We start from the raw sequence: 12,179 nt of genomic DNA, 5'->3' as shown, positions 1-12,179 counted from the left end.
TCGTAGCACACGCTCCAGCAGGTATAACTCACTGGTCACCCCCATAGCCAATTCCTCCTTTGGTCGTCTTTCCTTCCAGTTCTCTGCTGCCAATGACTGGAACAAACTGCAAAAATCTCTGAAGCTGGAAACACTTATCTCCCTCACTAGCTTTAAGCACCAGCTGTCAAAGCAGCTCACAGATTACTGCACCTGTACATAGCTCATCTATAATTTAGCCCAAACAACTACCTCTTCCCCTACTGTATTTATTTATTTTGCTCCTTTGCACCCCATTATTTCTATTTCTACTTTGCACATTCTTCCACTGCAAATCTACCATTCCAGTGTTTTACTTACTATATTGTATTTACCTCGTCACCATGGCCTTTACCTCCCTTATCTCACCTCATTTGCTCACATTGTATATAGACTTATTTTTCTACTGTATTATTGACTGTATGTTCTGTTTATTCCATGTGTAACTCTGTGTTGTTGTATGTGTCGAATTGCTATGCTTTCTCTTGGCCAGGTCGCAGTTGCAAATGAGAACTTGTTCTCAACTAGCCTACCTGGTTAAATAAAGGTGAAATAAATAAAATAAAAAGCTCTCAATTTCTCAAGGCTTAACATGTCTCCTCCCTTTCATCTACACTGTTTTTTTGTACGTGTCGTGTTGCCTAAGCCACATCAACACAATGGTTTCAAATCTACCACCAAAAGAGAAAGAGAGGGAGAGAAAGGCATTTTATCATCTGCAAAGGCAGGAAAAGTGGAGGGGGGGGGGGGAATGTTTAAGGAGGCCACTGAAACGAAAGACAGCTGCTTGCATAAGCTGACTTACATAAGAGCTGGCTAATGCCGCTGTTACTTACAAGTAAAGTTATATGAGATATGCTTAAACAAAGATGTACACACAGTTAGGCATGCACGTCAGCGTAGGTTGAATGCCCTGTTCCTGCTTGTCCTTATAAAAACACAAGAAGGAAATCCAGCAGTGAACATTGAAATGGGCCTAGTTCCAGACTACAGTCCGGCACACAGTGGGAAGTCCCCCTCTGATGTCCTGAGATCTGTCTGTCTCCAAGTGGACAGAGCCTCAGTCAGGCACTTTGATGAACACCTAAAGGGCATGCATCAAAAGGGGCACATAGTGGGAAGTGGGCAGTGCAGTCCTTCTGATGTACAGCTAAATATGGATGCGAGTCTGTCCCTTGATACAGAAGGTCTACAATGTACTGTATCTCCAAAACTCTTTGTATCAGTAACCTCTATCATTTCATCACTAAGTAAACATTAAAAAAATGTAAAAACTTTGACAAGCTCAACTTAAGCTGATCAATTTGTTTGTATAACAAAAAGGCATGTTGAGTAAGTATAAACTATTTAGAGTGATAAAAACCCACCAAAGTAATGTCATAAAACATTGTTTTGCTTTGGTGGTTCATAACGCAAATAGATTTTTTAACAACGCCCCCCCCCCCCCCCCCCCCCCCCCCCCAAAATACACATAATAGCCAGTAGAACTAGCCGATACGGACAAAAAGCCATATCACAATAAACTGCCTGTGATAATGATCAATAGACCATGTGCCTTGATTCAGGAAACTAGGCATATGTCGCAAGTCCCTACTTCACAGGAGAGCCGTTTGAACGTAATTTCTTTTCTTTTTTTTTATCAACATTTTTTGGGGGGGGCAGACATGCCTTCTTGAACATGTGAACTTCCATGTGCCTTAAACTCGTATGCCGTCTGTAAATACGAATACAATTGTTAAATTACGAGCCTTGTTGGTTAAGCCACAGAAAAAGGTAGCAACCATCCCACTAGCCATGATTGGCTGAGATAATGAGTGGGCTGGACATGCCGAGAGAGGAGTTAGGATTGGTTTGCCATAGAAGCTCATCAGTCTGTGTTGGTAATCCTGTCAAACACGGCTTTTAAAAAAACATTGTGTAGTGGAGCTGCATAAGTGTGGCTCACATTTTGATATCAGTGGAATTAGAGTATGATAGCTAAAGAGATGGAGGAAAAACCTGTCTCCGGATTACATCTTCAAACTAAGAGAAACCATGGCATGGCATTCCTGATTTGGAGATGCGTCCATGCACGATGATGTATCCATTTAAGATTAAAAAACATGTAACGCTAGACTAATTTTGACAGAAAGTGGTTTCATTTCAAGCTAGCGTACTGTTAGCTAGCTAGCTAACCTAAGCTGGCTGGCTCCCTAGCTGACGTTATCATTCGTTTCCCCAGAGTCGTGTGCTGTTCTAATTAGAGCCTAATGTTATCTAGCTAACATTGAACATGGTTGGTTTGCTCCCAGCACTGTGGCATTGTTGGCACTGTTTATTGTTTAACTAGTTAACGTTGGTTGGCTGGCTCGTTAGCTAAAGTTACAAGACGTGTGTACAACACCCATTGAATATGGCCGGTGTCAGTAAATGTCTGCAAAAAAGCGTAACGAAATTGTTGCCAGCAGAGCTGGTTAGGCTGTTTTCATGTTATCCAGACGTAAACAAATCATCGGACAGAGCGTCAAGTGTGTGCTTCGAGAGCGAAACGAGATAGGTGAGGCTAAAGCTTAGGGTGAGGGTGTAAACGATGCTGAATGGGCGTAGACAAAGAAGAAGAAGCTCTTCACTAGATAGCAAAACATTCAAAGGTGATTTTCTCAAAAGTGAGTTTACAAGTTGATCAACTTTCAAAGCAGAATTACTTTCCCATTGTTCCGCAAATGCAGTGTATGATATACCAATTTGTAGCTCTGAGTCGCTACTTTTATATAATGTAAAAAATACCATTTCAAATGTTGCTACATAAGACCAAATCCAGGTGTCAAGTCACATATGTTTATAACATTAAAGAGATTATCTGGTACTTTTGTATACTTTTTAGCCAGAAGTTCTGAAAGTAGCACTCATGGGCCAAAAGTGGCCCCAGAAAATTGCGGAACACGTCACATGTGCACCACGTCATTGCGCTCTCTCTCGCTCTGCTGTGTCCATCTTGCTAGCGATCACTAAAATGGCGACGGGCTGAAGCTCATTCGCTAGAACTCGAAATGCTAGGGGGCTGGCCCACGTGGGAGAAAATGTAGGGGAAATGGCTCAGCACAGCGTCCAGAAAAACAGTCACTTTCAAATGCTGTGGCTAATTTAAGGTAAAACAGTAATTATTTTCATAGATTATGCATGTATGAACTGGTGTCAATAATGTTCCGTTTATCGTCCCAGTTCTAATACCCAGCTAGATCATTAGCTTACATTCAGCCTACTGGTGAGGCAGACAGACGGGGGCAGATTGAAAATAGCTCCCTGATGACTCCATTAAAAGCTTCTCCGTTTGTGACCCGCTGCGGTGAACAATGCTGACCCCGGGTCACCAAGGTATTTTTAGGAGATAAACCCAATGCCAACAGAGGATTTTCTAAAACAGGAAGCCTAATCCCCTCCCACGTACCCGAGGAACAGACACACGTCACCAAACTCCAGGGCTATGTAAGGCCACACAATTTTATTGTGTAAATTTTTTTTTTTTTTTTTACATAGTCATGTTGTACCACCTAGCTTCTCTACACCAATAAAACTATAGTGGATGTGAAAAAAACAATGATCTGAGTGAGCAGAGAAGAAGTACCATCCAATCCAGTTTAGGAAAGGGTCACTTGGACACAACAGACAGATCCGGTAAGGAAGGAGGTCTGAAAGGAGTGGTCTGGGAGGGGATCGCATATCCCTGTGTGGGTTGGTGGGGACAAACAGGGTTTCTGTTGAACAATCCCCTGCTCACTGGTACATCATCAACAGTGCCTAGATTCGGACAGACACCCTACCTTCCCTTACCATTCAAACAGACTGCTTATATACTCAGCAGACAGACAGGCACCATATCCAGCGACCTACACGTACCAAAAGAGATGGGCATACACACATGTACAACCCCTTCCCATCTTCTATTCAACGCACAAACGTACACACACACACTATACGAAGTAAAACGAAGATATCTTAAAACACACCACACCCCTTGTTTTTAAGTTGGGAATGTTGAGAGGTGTTACAGAGATAAAGAGACTACCTAAAAACATTGAAATCAGCAGCCTGAAAAGTGCCAAAACGATAGGCTATTATATCAATGACCTTAGCCTCTAAATATTTCAGACTGATCCATCAAGAAACAGGCAGCCAACAGGCAGAAACAGGCAGCCAACAGGCAGAAACAGGGGTCTTATTTGGTTTCAGAAAGCGTTCAAAAGGAGCTCTTCAACGGACTCAGCGTTCAACTGGCGTCTTGACAAAGGACCCCTGTGGATCTTAGAACAGTTAGCCTATCAAATTATGAAATTGTGCACTTAAAACATGTATTTAACAATATCCTGAGTGAATTAGCTAGTGACTTAGTAGTGAAAAAATCTAACTAAAAAAATGGTCACTATAAAAAATGTATTTGTTGGAAAATTAATCAATTAATGAATCATCGTGGTCAGAAGAAAACCTTCTGTCTCCAAACGTTAAACTTTCCAGGAAATGGAAAACACTGACAAATTTGAACATATACACAAAAGGTACGTGTTATAAAACCCCAATCTTACTGGCAGCTACTCAATTACATAAACCAGAACATTCCAAGTATAAGAATCATGGTGATCCCCGTCTATGGACTGCCTGCTGGGATCTCATATACGCCATGTGAGTGATATGCCTATCTCTGCTCTGCTAGGCTCTCTTTTTGACCTCTACTCAATAGGCTACTCCTCTTCAGAGAAGCCTTTACCCAAGCGGAAAGATGCCCCTCCACTCGGTCTAGTACAGTACAGTACGTACAGACCATTTGGACATAAATAATGGAGCTCGGGTGGATGGGGCTTCAGCAAGAAGAGCAGAGATGGTGCAGCTCAGAGCCATTTAGTGTATTTTTCTACATGTGTTTTACACCTGTAACAGGGACTTAGCCTGTTGGGTGTACGAGGGAGGGGACAGTGCATGAACGTCACGATTAAGAGGAGACAAGGACGAGACAGGGACAGAGTTATAAGCTTGGGGAGTTCGAGGGTGGAGATAAACAGAGGAGGAGTGCGGCGCCTCTTTTCGGGCAGACAGGGAGTGAGGCGAGTGCGTAGGAGAGACAGTTGGGCTAGGTGTCATGTCACCCTCCCGCGCCCGCGGTCTCCCGCTGTGCTTGTTAGCAGGAACAGAGTGAGCGAGCGCCGGCAGCAGCCACCCTCGGACGCTCTAAAAGGAGAAGGCCTTTTAAAATGTTCCCGACAGATCACATCTGGTATCTGTGTGTTGCTCTGAGACACTCCTCACGTTGAACTGAGGTGAGGAAAAGGCAGAGAGAGCATAGACATACTCTGAGCACATCGTTGTCTTGTGTGGTTAAGACTTTTCAGCATGCACCAAGTGGGGTAAGAAAAGACACTTAAGACAACCACAAAGCTAATGGAGTGGTTGATTAAAGGTAAAGAAATCAACTGCTGCAGAAATCATCATGGCTGGTCAACATGACAATGGACATGGAGCTGATGTGGCAGCTTGAACACAAATTTACCCCCCCCCCCAAAAATAGATTACAAGAGCAAAGGAGAAAGAACAAGTGTGATGGATTAAAAAGACAGAACAGACGGTTTCTTCTTCGCAGAACACGCAATGTTGTGCCTGGGACAGACCTGGGTTCAAGTACTATTTAGGGTATTTCAATGACTTTCAAAGACATTTGGGACTGGTAGATAGAGTTCATTAGATACATGATCTAAAAGGGAGATTAGGGAAATGTATTTGTATTCCTTTCAACAGAAGAACTAGTCTGTTAAACCAGGGGATCAGGGCAGGGCAACGAGCCTAATCACTCAGCACAACACACCTTTCAACCACATTATAGATTGTCGAATCTCTAGTAGGACTAAATCCCAATTCTTATTCTCCCAAAATATGGTTATGCAACAAAATAACTGGGAGGTAAGATGTTGAGGAAGATAGACTAAATTATCTAAACAAAATGTACACAAGATAACGTAAGTAATAGATGTTCTTGTGTCACATCAAAACAACACCGCCAAAACCACAGGTTAAACTAGTTTTGAATTTCAGATCTCACTTTTAGTAAGCCATAACTATTATAACTCACTATTGGAAGTTAATTATTATTTTGTTTGTTGTAGAATTGCAACAATAAACCATCCTCCATTACCAATGCTTTGCCCCCCGACTCGACTCCGGAACACGCTGACTGTAGTTACGAAACCCACGCGTTTCATAACATGCGCTCACCGCAATGGCAATGCAGTCTGAACACCAGCGATGTGCACTAGGCTCTCATTGCCCACAGTTGACACAGACAGCCAAAACACGACCAATGTCCCCACAATTAAATTTGGCGAAAAAAGTATGCTCACCTTTCGTATTCACTGCGTGAAATGTCTTGAATAATTTACATTCAATTTTCAATAAATGTTCAGTTACATTCAGTTGAAATTTCTTTCATCAGTTTCTTGAGGAACAGCGATGCTATGCGGTCGGTCCCCTTCAGGAATACAAACAAAAAAAAACAATACGAGAGTTCCGGAAACGCACTGCCAAAATGTTTAAATATTCGTCGACGAGGGGGAACAAATTGAGTGAGACACAGGGTCGAGTTTGCGTAACACATTAATATGAATCAAGTTAAATAATACATTAACTGTGCAAACTGGTTCTTATTATGTTGATATCTAGTATGGTTTTGCTTTTGCTACACGTTGTGCTAAACTGCACTCTAGACAAACATGTAATATCCAATTACTATACCATCTAAATGAAGAAATATGATAGATTCGGCCTAAATATCAAACAGCCAAGAAGCATGGCCAAATCCATAAAATGAACCAATTTTAAATTGTTGTCCAATTCCTATGGGTTTTCAAGTTATGAAATGGAAGCTTTTCCCATCTGATATGCTCTTAATTCTGACAAGCCTACATTTGCTCTATTCCTAAACAGTAACACGTTTAATTCTCGGTTAATTAATCGAGGGAATTATATATATTTTTTGTCATTATTTTTGCAAGAGATTTCACCCAGTAGGCTAGTCTACTGGTTAATGATCCGAAAAAATTCTACTCCCTAATTTATAAATTGTCTCGTTCTTGTGGCGCCCCCTACTGACCATTTATGTTAAGCGCCCCTTGATAGAGTTCAGGACAATTCCAGGTTAGAAGACTGACGCTGAGGCGCAGACTTTTCACTTTTAAATGTATGTCAAACAAAAACCAGGGCTTCTACATATGCATTGCTTGCTGTTTGTGGTTTTAGACTTTGTTTCTGTACAGCACTTTGTGACCTCTGCTGATGTAAAAAGGGCTTTATAAATACATTTGATTGATTGATTGCAAAGTTAAACCAACCATACAAACTCTATGCATAAGGACGACTTTAATCATTTCCACAGAACGTTTTACAAAAACACATTTACTTCAAGAACAGTCCAGATGCAAACGTTTGACTGCACAAACGTCACGAACACTTCATGGACTTCTTGTTCGTTGCAGAGTTTGTCTTCTTTCCCTGATGTGAGTGACATTATACATACGGCCATATTAGTTTGAGCAACAAAAAAAACTAGTTTTTCAACTGTGTGACTGAGATTGTAACTATAAACTAGTCTATTGATCACTAATACAGTTGAAGTCGGAAGTTTACATACACCATAGACAAATACATTTAAACTCCGTTTTTCACAATTCCTGACCACATTATTTTAAGAATGTGAAATGTCAGAATTATAGTAGAGAGAATTATTTATTTCAGTGTTTATTCCTTTTATCAAATCATCCCCATTGGGTCAGAAGTTTACATACACTCAATTAGTATTTGGTAGCATTGCCTTTAAATTGTTTAATTGGCTCAAATTTTTTGGGTAGCCTTCCACAAGCTTCCCACAATAAGTTGGATGGATTTTGGCCCATTCCTCCTGACAGAGCTGGTGTAACTGAGTCAGGTTTGTAGGCCTCCTTGCTCGCACACGCTTTGTCAGTTTTACCCATACATTTTCTATAGGATTGAGGTCAGGGCTTTGTGATGGCCACTCCAATACCTTGACTTTGTTGTCCTTAAGCCATTTTGCCACAATTTTGGAAGTATGCTTAGGGTCATTATCCATTTGGATGACCCATTTGCGATCAAGCTTTAACTTCATGACGGATATCTTGAGATGTTGCTTCAATCTATCCACATAATTTTCTTTCCTCATGATTCCATCTATTTTGTGAAGTGCACCAGTCCCTCCTGCAGCAAAGCACACCCACAACATGATGCTGCCACCCCCGTGCTTCACGGTTGGGATGGTGTTATTCGGCTTGCAAGCATCCCCCTTTTTCCTCCAAACATAACAATGGTCATTATGGCCAAACAGTTCCATTTTTGTTTCATCAGACCAGAGGACATTTCTCCAAAAAGTACGATCTTTGTCCCCATGTGTAGTTGCAAACCGTAGTCTGGCTTTTTTTAATGGCGGTTTAGGAGCAGTGGCTTCTTCCTTGCTGAGCGGCCTTTCAGGTTATGTCGATATAGGACTCGTTTTACTGTGGATATGGATACTTTTGTACCTGTTTCCTCCAGCATCTTCACAATGTCCTTTGCTGTTGTTCTGGGATTGATTTGCTCTTTTCGCACCAAAGTACGTTAATCTGTAGGAGACAGAACTGAGCGGTATGACGGCTGTGTGGTCCCATGGTGTTTATACTTGCATACTATTGTTTGTACAGACGAACATGGAACCTTCATCCTTGGAATTGCTCTCAAGGATGAACCAGACTTGTGGAGGTCTACAAGTCTTGGCTGATTTCTTTTGATTTCCCCATGATGTCAAGCAAAGAGGCACTGAGTTTGAAGGTAGGCCTTGAAATACATCCACAGGTACACCTCCAATTGACTCAAATGATGTCAATTAGCCTATCAGAAGCTTCTAAAGCCATGCCATAATTTTCTGGAATTTTCCAAGCTGTTTATAGGCACAGTCAGTGTATGTAAACTTCTGACCCACCTCAATTGTGATACAGTGAATTATAAGTGAAATAATCTGTCTGTAAACAATTGTTGGAAAAATTATTTGTGTCATGCACAAAGTAGATGTCCTAACCAACTTACCAAAACTATAGATGGTTAACAATAAATTTGTGGAGTGGTTGAAAAACGAGTTTTAATGACTCCAACCTAAGTGTATGTAAACTTCTGACTTCAACTGTATGTAACCACAATCTATTGGTCACTCTATGTCTCAATAGAATTGGTCAGATTTTTTAAGACTCATTCACCAATCACATTATGTTTTGTATTCCCATTATGACTTGTCCCTGAACGCATAGGAGGCCATTTTGAAATGTATAAAAAGCTCCTTCAATGTTCCTTCTAAAACCCCTATAGAGCACCACAGTGGAGATATAATAATACCCATAAAACCTAGCGGAAAAACGGGGAAATGGTTCCAGTCATTTTTCCACCATTAATTTTTCCCATAGAGAATTTTAAAAACACTTAAAATAAGGACTGTTATTCGTGTAGGCTTACCCTGGCGAGACATTTTGATAACCATGTAAATCTCTCTCGGAGACTTTTAAGGAGACTTTTATCAATATATTCGTCTCTACTTAATCTCAGATTTTAAAATGCTAATTAGCATCAAAGTAGACTTCATACAAGACTACAAATCCCTGCAAGCTCCTGTACGTCATCTCTAGCTGACACCTTTGCTAACAGGTATTGTGTCAATTTAAAACTTGCATAAGATAGTTCACAGAATTTTCAATTTGAAGAAATGTTGACAATTTATTAATTACTAAATTTAGCAAACATAATCCAGAGATTCTTACCTTTGCCTTGATTCGGCAGTCTCATCCAGATCATCATGGCATTTGTAGTTCTTTACGATAGCCACATTAGCAGCTAATTAGCATTTCATTTTTATGGGATGAACACAGGCAAATATATTGATACAGTGCCATCGGAAAGTATTCAGAGATCTTGACTTTTTCCACATTTTGTTATGTTGGTCTTATTCTAAAATGGTTTAAATTAAATTAAACATCTCAGCAATCTACACACAATAACCCATAATGACAAAGTGGAACCAGGTTTTTAGACATTTTTGCAAAGGAATTAAAAATAAAAAAACAGAAATACCTTATTTACATAAGTATTCAGAACATGTCCTATAGGGATAAACACGGTTATCAAAACATCACTCTATGTTAAGCCTACACAAAACTCAGTCCTTATTTTAAGTGTTTCTATATTCCCCTATGGAGAAAAATGAATGGTGGAAAAATTATTGGAACAATTTCCTTGTTTGACTGCTATGTTTTATGGGTATTATGACTCATTCCGTGGCACTCTACGAATGGTGGAAGATACAAAAAAGCTCAGAAAATCTAAATATTTTTTGGGACACATTTAACCCCTTATTTTTGTTGCCATTTCTATTCATTTGTATAGGTTACCTTCAGACAAGTCCCGTGACACTCCGCAAAACAATGAACACCTTCATGTTTGCGAGAGTCATCTTTCCATAGAGTGGTCAAACAGACATTTTCGTGAGAAGACCGATTGTCCGGATGTCTCATGGTCTGACAGCCACTGCTGTAGCTCGGTCACGTTCCACCACAGGTGCGGAAGGCCGACATAGGAGGATGTGGTGGACCAGATATCTCTTACTTAAACTAACTGATTTTGATGGGGATTTTATTATGCTACTTGGATTGAAGCACGGGTTTGAAAGCCCGAGATGACTAGGTGAAATAAATCTGTTTCCTTGAGCAAGGCACTTAACCCCAGTCGCTCTGGATAAGATGGTCTGCTAAATCAGGGGTGGGGTCCAAGTTTGAGAAACCTTGTGCTAATTTACTAAAATGTATAGCTGTATTTCAATAGCCACAACCATAGAAGCCATCAGTCCCGAGAAACCATCAGCATCACCACACTGGAACAGTTGGTTATATCATTCAAGAAAGGTTTTTATCAACTTCCACTGCCCTCCCGAGTTGCCAAATCTCCTCTTCACTTCACTTCGTGCTTCAATTCATGCACCTGGTTGGAGAGTGAAGTAGCAGCAGTGTTTATTTCCGCTCTAACAAGCAGGCAGAATTGATCTGTGAAAAGCGTTAATTAGCCAATCAACAGCTAAATTAAATCAATGTAATCCTTTCTTCTTCTTAACTTGTAATGATTGCTTTGTTTCTCCACAACAGCGCTTTGAAAATGTTACGTGTTTGGAATGCAATGGGAACACGTTTAGTAAGGGCGTGGAAGCTACTGAAGAAAGTGAGATAATTAAAAAAGGTGAGTCATGATGAGTTTCATGACTCTTGGACTCATGGTGAGGTATGTGAGTGGAGCCTTTTGTAGCTCCATATGCCTACTCTACAAAATGTACCTTTACTAGCTTTCAGACCTGGGTCAAATCAATGCATACAGTGCCTTATTCCAAATTTTTTTTGTGTTACAGCCTGAAGTACAATGGATTAAATATATAAATAAATATATTTTTCTCACCCATCTACACACAATACCCCACTTTTTTTTGACCAATTGACAAAGTGAAAACAAGTTTTTAGAAATGTTAGCAAATTTATAGAAAATGAAATACAGAAATATATCATTTTCGTAAGTATTCACACCCCTGAGTTAATAAACGTTAGAGTCACCTTTGGTAACGATTACAGCTGTGAGTCTTTCTGAGTAAGTCTCTAAGAGCTTAACACAACTGGATTGTACAATATTTGCCCATTATTCTTTAAAAATTCTTCAAGCTTTGTCAAGTTGGTTGTTGGTCATTGCAAGAGAGCCATTTTCAAGTCTTGCCATAGATATTCAAGCCAAAACTGTAAGTAAGCCAGTCAGGAATATTCAATGTTGTCTTGGTAAGCAACTCCAGTGTATATTTGGCCTTGTGTTTTAGGTTATTGTCCAGCTGAAAAGCAAATTAATCTCCTAGTGTCTGGTGGAACTGAACCAGGTTTTCCACTAGGATTTTGCCTGTGCTTAGCTCCATTCCATTTATTTTGATCTTGAAAAACTCCCCAGTCCTTAACGATTACAAGCATACCCATAACATGATGCAGCCACCACTATGCTTGAAAATATGGAGAGTGGTACTCAGTAATATGTTGTATTGGACTTGCCCCCAACATAACACTTGTATTGAGGACAAAAGGTGAATTGCT

At 40.3% G+C, this 12,179-nt stretch overlaps 1 protein-coding gene across 1 annotated transcript in view; it reads right to left on the bottom strand.

Annotated features, from left to right (window-relative positions):
• The window catches only part of LOC129830300 (helicase ARIP4-like), a 59,277-nt gene extending 52,741 nt beyond the window's left edge, over positions 1 to 6,536 (bottom strand). Inside the window, exon 1 of the mRNA XM_055892779.1 lies at positions 6,381 to 6,536. The gene's annotated coding sequence lies outside the window, so the exon portion shown is untranslated. The remainder of the gene's footprint in view (positions 1 to 6,380) is intronic.
• Positions 6,537 to 12,179: the final 5,643 nt, after the last annotated feature.

This window comes from Salvelinus fontinalis, chromosome 31, assembly GCF_029448725.1.
Source record: "Salvelinus fontinalis isolate EN_2023a chromosome 31, ASM2944872v1, whole genome shotgun sequence".
In the NCBI taxonomy this organism is placed as follows: Eukaryota; Metazoa; Chordata; class Actinopteri; order Salmoniformes; family Salmonidae; genus Salvelinus; species Salvelinus fontinalis.
The sequence above is the reverse complement of the archived record's forward strand: the minus strand, read 5'-3'. Positions and strand labels throughout refer to the sequence as shown.